The sequence below is a fragment of the Schistocerca nitens genome, chromosome 2 (genome assembly GCF_023898315.1).
Source record: "Schistocerca nitens isolate TAMUIC-IGC-003100 chromosome 2, iqSchNite1.1, whole genome shotgun sequence".
In the NCBI taxonomy this organism is placed as follows: domain Eukaryota; kingdom Metazoa; phylum Arthropoda; class Insecta; order Orthoptera; family Acrididae; genus Schistocerca; species Schistocerca nitens.
The window spans coordinates 975,540,774-975,548,635 of record NC_064615.1 but is presented as its reverse complement, the minus strand read 5'-3'; positions in this window follow the sequence as shown (position 1 = coordinate 975,548,635).

Genomic DNA, 7,862 nt, shown 5'->3' with positions numbered 1-7,862 from the left:
GTAGTGCGTCCAAGAAATACACGAGATACAGCTAATTCATTGATACTTATCGTGCCTTGGCACGAACATCAGGGACGCCCGAACTACCCATCAGCCGGGGTCTCGCCATAACCTCATGTTCTTGTTGTGGTCTTCAGTCCAGAGACTGGTTTGATGCAGCTCTCCATGCTACTCTATCCTGTGCAAGCTTCTTCATCTCCCCGTACCTACTGCAACCAACATCCTTCTGAATCTGTTTAGTGTATTCATCTCTTGGTCTCCCTCTACGATTTTTACCCTCCGCGCTTCCCTCCAATACTACATTGGTGATCCCTTGATAACTCAGAATATGTCCTACCAACCGATCCCTTCTTCTAGTCAAGTTGTGCCACAAATTTCTCTTCTCCCCAATTCTGTTCAACCAAACCTCATAATGCACCTGAAAAATAGACTTTCACCAGATAAACTTGTAACTTTCGGGATATCATCGTTGGAAGGAGAAAAATTTGTGCAACAAAATAGGTTTTACTCAACACATAAGTTTCCACGATCCGAACCTTATGAAGTAAAGAGATGGAGCGACACTCGTGTTCACGAATCGCCCCTTGAATCCTGTCAGTGGCGTGCCACGATTTAACGCAGCCATCTTCAGCGGACAAAGATGCGTTAAACACCTAATGATCGATTGCGGCGACAGCCACAGCCTATGGAATCTCAGCTGCTTCATATCCCCGCAAACTGAGTAGCCTGTGCTCCCAAAAAATACATCCAAAACTTCGCTGAGCAGTGGTATGTCTTCATGAGAACGATGAAGTACCACAACGTCGTCGGCATACGCAAGGACGATAAACCTTTCTCCCTATAAGCGAGCAGCTATGGACAGCAATAAGGGTTCCAGGGATAGCACTAATAACGACATAGATAGGGGACCCCGCAGCAGGACACCACGACACACTTCTATAGAGGGAGTAAGGCGACCATTCACGTCAGAATACCAGTACTAGTACATCCGTCGTGCAGCATTGTTAAAATCAACAGCCATCACCACTAGCAACAGCAAATCAATAAAAAGTAATGTTACCACCACAGAAACAATGGAATCAGTCGAGATGTTATCACGACATTCAGTAACGGGAGTCAGGAGAGTACGACCCGGTAGACAACATTGATAACGCGCAATGTGTCAGCAAGCAAAACAGACAAACGGCTATTCATCGCAGGCGCTACGACTTTATAATCGAAATTGAATAGCGTTGTAGGTCGGACTTGATCGGTCGACAAATGTCCTGTCTTTTTGGGAATTAAAACAGTTTTTCCGAACTTAAAGGAGGGCTGAGTGAGTACCCGTTGCACATTTCATTCACCATAGATCTTTTCGTGTCTCCTATCAAGGCCAAAACCGAGCACAAAATTCTTTGTGAACGCCATCCACTACCGGCGATCTGCGGGAAGGAGAACTAACTACAAAGTCAGATACCTCATCACGGCGATAAGCTGTCAAAAACTCCTATGGAAAGCTGGTGTAACAGCACTATCAAGGAGAAAAGTATAAAACCAGCAGACAGTATACCGTCTGATTCCACTCCAGTGTAAAGATCGCAAAAATACGGGAAAGTTCACGCATCACATCAGGTTAGGTGACCACTCACGTCCACATATAGAACGAATGGTAGACACGTCCTTTCAAATAGCGTTCGAAGCCGAGTTTGATGATACAGAGGCGTCAACTCGTCCTGGAGAATCTAACGTGGCTGGGAATGCAAACGAAGTACTTGTACTTGCAGTCTTGTGAGTTGCAGGAGTCTCGCCTTCACCCGGTGAACATATATAACTGTGAATGGGACGTCTCGAGCACCATCATAAAGATCAAGAGGGACAGCATAATAAAATTTCCGAGTCCTCCTCATTCCAGCAGCTTTACAAGCGCTAGAACGCAGGAGTACAGCGTGAAGGTGATATTTGACAATGGTAACCCACGATTCCATAATTGAGGGATGACGCACTTTGCAGCGGATTGCTCGCCCCCACACGACAGCGATGATATCATCCAGAGAGGGATACGCCAGATGAAAAATATTTAGCTTCCAAATGGGGTGAGAAAGAGGTATCCACTGCGGGACGTGATTAAGAGTCATTATACATCACAGTAGTCTGTGAAGCTGGGGGGAACTGCATCAGTTGACGAAAGCTGGCTACGTAGGGAAGCAGACAATTTAAACGGTCCAGTCGACTACCAGAAGTAGCTGCGAATTACAAAAATCGCACTAATGTGGGACATCTGCAGATCCAAGCATCCTGCCGACCCTGCTACGCCAGCACATCATTAAGTACACAACCACAGCTATAGTTAGGAGTCTGATCCACAGGACGTAAGGCGTAGTTCAAATATCGCCCCTTCCCCATCAAAATTTTCCGTGGATTTTGACCAAGTAAATAAATGGCATCTTTCTTATAAAAACACAAGCGATTATTTGTATGACCAGTTCCAGTTGGAACATAAAGACAAATTTAGGCGAGATCATAAAATCGACATGCGATACGTCGACCATCACCCAGTGGTTCAAAGTCCGTCAGCGTGTAAGGTATGGGGGCGGGGGGTTTGTTTTCACTTATTCTACAATTGAGAACGACTGTGTGAGGTGAAATGACAAGTTTAATGTCGCAAAATTTCTCACCAAATTACAGATTTTCACACAGTTTTCGACTCGCCAACATAAAAAGAGCGCAATGGATAACGCATCTTGCCAACATCAAAAGTGAAATAAGTTTATACACAACAATATTAAATATCAACTCTCTGAAAGAACATTAATCTTAAGCACAATATTATGAAAGTTTAATTGGAAGTTTCTTTACATTAATCCTAAGCTCAATAATATGAAAGTTTTATTGGACGTTTCTTTGCAAAATTGCTCCTACACATACGTTATGATGTTTGTCAGTACTATAAAAATCGCCGGGCGGAGTGGCCGAGCGGTTAAAGGCGCTACAGTCTGGAACCGCACGACCGCTACGGTCGCAGGTTCGAATCCTGCCTCGGGCATGGATGTGTGTAATGTCCTTAGGTTAGTTAGGTTTAAGTAGTTCTAACTTCTAGGGGACTGATGACCACAGCAGTTAAGTGCCATAGTGCTCAGAGCCATTTGAACCATTTTGAACTATAAAAATCGTCCGATTACAGTCAAGGTTCGGTACTATTTAGGATGACAATCAATTTTATGGTGGATGGTTAGTCAAGTGACTAATTTTAGAGCAATTTTACCCAAGGCCACTCGAGTTTAAAGTGGATGCAAACTGGTGAACCAATAAAGTTACGCCTCTGCAGGCGGTATTTACCTTAAGCTGCGATGTGCTGCTGTCTGCAAGGCAGCTGTCTGTCACAGAAATTCCTACAAAACTAACCTGGCCTTTGCTGAGCTTTCCAGCTGAAACTTTCCCTATGTTTCTCGTTGTGCGAGAAAACATGTACTCAGCCCTAGTCCTATTACATGGCGATATACACTCACATGGTTGTAGCAGCGTGCATTTTATAGTGCCCTCTCAGTTCTCCCAAGAACAATTAACTAATTTGGCTGGTTCGTTTCTCCACAGTTGGAGCTAAACGTTGCTACAGCTAATTTTAGCTGGAGTGCAGCCTCTGTGAACGCAGTGTCCACACCAAATTCTTATCTGCGCCGTACGGAGCGTTAAGTGCTCCGTTCTGCACATGACGCCAGTTCAGAGAAGAGTTTCCCTAAAATTTCTCTCTTGTCCTACTCATGGCAGAACTGCCTCCCTCCATTTGAGTTCCTTTTACACATCACGGCTTTTTTGACCAATAGGAGCGTTCCTCTTATTTTGTAGAAACACCCTCTACCAACCGCAACGTCCCTTCTATCAAACTGTGTCGAAACATCAGCAGTTTTCTCCTTCCTAATTAGTTTCCGCCAATCGGACGTTTTGTGCTCGTTCTAGACGCCTCAAGTACATTGACCTTTCTGTGTGTCACAGTCACTGGACGAAAATGCGTCACTTGCTTTTGTTCATATCCCATTGAAATTTCGAAACACTGCTTTCAAAAGCTTCCTCTCTGCCCTTGTACCTCTCTACAGTCGGCCCTCCAGCTTGAATCGCCTGGCCCGGGGTTGCTGTCCTCTTTCCTGCCGCCCCTTTAAGTGGTTGCCGGCGTAACTCCCGCAGCTCGGCTTCGCTATGCCGTTGTGGAGCTGGCTTTCCAAAACTAAAAGCGACTTGACTCACATTCCCTGTTCTACCTTCCGCTCAAAGATATTCGTTGTATAGGTGTGGTGCGTTAATTACCGCCAATTGACTGTCATCCCTTTTTGCATTACAAATTGATAGGCAAGTGTTCTCATAACTGTCGATTTACGTTAGGTGTCATCTTCACCTTCCCATTGCGATTTGTATATGTCTCGCGTAAGGTGCGAATCTGACCATTTATTCTGCCACCTTACAAACGGAATAGCATCCCAATGAAGCATGGCCATGCCAGTAGAACTTACTGGCGTAACTTCAAAAAACGTACACTACTCAGGGAGACTAAACACATCAAATACCACTTCTTGAAACCAGACAGCAGCAGCTTGGGAATCGTAAATAAACTGTCGTAACGCAGCAAGACGAAATGGAGACCTTATCCTACTAATGCTTGGGGGATGAAACTTATATGCCTGCATTAGTTAACACATGCAACAAATGAAAGGAGAACTACAAAAGAATTTACACATCACGTCTCGCTCTCCATACCACCGACAGGTGGGCGAGAAGACGGTACAAGATTTGAACCCTCCCCACTGGAAGGAGCAGATTCCATGCTCCACTCAACAGAATGCGAGAAACTCAATCGGGAGTGATGAACATCGTCAGCAGATAGAGAAGAGACAGGCAGTGCAGCGTCTGGAGCTATCTGCATCATCTGACTAGCCCGAAGAAAAATTCGTAGTAACTTGTTGCTCCTCCTTGTTCCACTGTACCAGAATGAGGAGGGGGTGGTACTGCACTACAACACTATAAGAACAGAGCAGTATGTAACGCCGGAAATGCATATCCTCCTATTTCCATCTATTGTACTATAATTTTTTTTCCTTGGTTTGTTACCTCAAGATATGACGTTTCTGTCTCTTTATATATTGTAATTGTTTTACTGTTTATATATATATATATATATATATATATATATATATATATATATATATATATATATATATATTTATGTTGGTTTGTTTTGTGAATATTATTTGTATTTATACGCTGGGTCTGGCCTAGGGAAAACTATCGAACGAATACATCGATAGGTCGTGTGGAGAACAAAAGTGTTTAGGATCTTTGGGAGTGTTAACTCTGCCGCGTCGAGCGCGAGCAGAGAGAGAGAGTCTGGCTGGAGTAGCGAGTGGAGCAGGTGTGTTGTGTCACGCTCCCGCGAGTTGCCGCGCTTTCGGGGTTTGGCAGCATGTAATTGCGCTCGACTTGCAATGATAGTTTCTGGCATGGTGTCGCGGACGGGAAGCATTAGCTGGCGCACATCAAGAGCCCGTTTCGTCTGGTGACCGTGTCGAGAAGAAGGCGCGCCAGCATCCAGCTTCTGCAACAGCGACGGCCGACAATGAGTGACTGTCGCCACCTCCTCGATCGACGACTTCAAACCTTCAATCAACCAACAAGGAAGACTAAAAGCACGTAAAGTTTCAGAACTGTATGGCAGACCTCAGCTTTTCAAACTGTTCCATTTGCCTCGCAAAATTACAGCAACTTAGCATGACCCTTTGTTGCTCATTGTCCCAATTGCATTACCAAGCAGGGTCCCTTCCTTTTCCGAAATGAACCCGAGTGTCGTTGAAATTCAGACGCCAGCATTAAAGTACACTCATTCCATTTCACTGCTTTAATTTCAAAGTTCAGTTTTAGTATTCATAGCTGGCTACAATATTTAGATTACACAAGCACAAATTAAGAGTGCGAGTTTTGTTACCGTATTTTAGCTTACCTGTGACTGCAGCTCAGCTTGGTACGTACTAAATTTTACTATTGTTAATTGTTCAGAATCATTTAATTCAAGTTCAAAGCTAAATCTCTTATTTCTAAATTGCGTAGATTCAAGTAGCTTTTGAAATGATTGTTGAGGTAGTCCAAGACTAACCGTATTTTACTGAATTTCGATGTGCTTAAGAATGAAAGCTTCTTATTAATTTCAGTCACTAAATTAACTTTCAATTTTCCGGTTTTATTAATTCTTTTGCTAAATTAAGTCAGAGTGCAGCGAAATTTATTACTTCCGACAAACTTTCAGTTTTCACACTACACGTGTCAACCTTCAGTTGCCACGCTTCTAGTGCTAATTATATGTGTAATAACCTTTCTTTTTCAGTTACTATAGTAATTGTCCTTAGGACTGGCGACCGTGATTTCCCCCAAATCTCAAATATCTAATTACCGCTAGTTAATTGTTGACGCAACGGCCGCACATTCACTTTCTTTATTAACTTTACCCCTTTTCAAAATTAATTTCCAACAGTTTCATTTGCATTTTTCCTTTCATTTAGATGTAACCCTTTCCTCCCTCTTTACCGACAAATTAACTTCGGTGACGATTGCTTTTCCCAAATTTCCATTAGGTACACGCGGTTTAATTTTTCACTGTCATTAAGGTCGATAAGTGAGGGGGAGGTTACAAGTAGACGATATCACCGTTAAATGATAGGAACACAACGTGACAGACATTATTGTACGGATGGAGGAGAGGACGCGGATGCAACATTCATTTCAGCATCAACAGATTCGGCCTCGTCATTCCTGGCGAGATAAGAACCGCAATTACCGTCTATATTCAAAGCTACACCATTGGAAGTAGCACCCTCTACCACCACTTTCTCGGAGAGGCGTGGTTGGGGAGGAGTGACTTCAAAATCTGTATCATCCTGAGTCTAGGGGCGTTTGAATTATGCTAACGGTGCCGGCGCCATAACGGCAGCAGAGGCCGCATCTGAGAGTGCAGCTAAGGGTGGAAAGTTCGCGCTAAGTGGGAAGCAGTCTCTCCCCAACGGCCTCTGAAGCTGGAGAAGTACTGACAGCACACTGCGAAGACTCTAGTTCAGCTAATGTCAACGGACAAGGTTTTTCCATAGGACCACTTTAAAACCGTAACACGACGCGGACGGTTGGATCTCAGATAACCACTTTCATTACTAAGGAAGCTGGTTCCTTCTTGCCCTACACGCGTAACATGAATCCGGTAATCGCAAGTATTAAGGTGTGAAGGAATATTCTTTTGAAGACACATGTCTACGGTTCGGATACTACTGCAACATTGCAAGCGATGCTGAGCACACCAGCGTTCTCGCTGGGATATGCCGAACGACTCCACGAGGAAGCAACGCCGCCTTAAGAAATGAAAGATTGCAAACTCTAACCGGAGAATACTCGATCGCCGCATTTGCAAGAAGTCCTGGACTAACGGAACCATCACGATGTGTAAACACCACCTGAGAACCAGCCCAAGAGAGAAGCTGGTCTATTATCACGGGATCTTGAAACTTCACAAAAAATATATACGAATCAGAATCAAAAGAAGCAGCATCTACCTGATGAGATGTAACTCGAATCGTATCAACCAACCAAACGTGAATTTGCCGGCCGGAGTGGCCGAGCGGTTCTAGGCGCTTCAGTCTGGAAAGTCCGACCGCTACGGTCGCAGGTTCGAATCCTGCTTCGGGCATGGATGTGTGTGATGTCCTTAGGTTAGTTAGGTTTAAGTAGTTCTAAGTTCTAGGGGACTGATGACCTAAGATGTTAAGTCCCATAGTGCTCAGAGCCATTTTTTGAAACGTGAATTTCTAGACAGCGTGGTTGAAAATGACGAGTAGTCTTGTCAAACCTGAAACGAACGG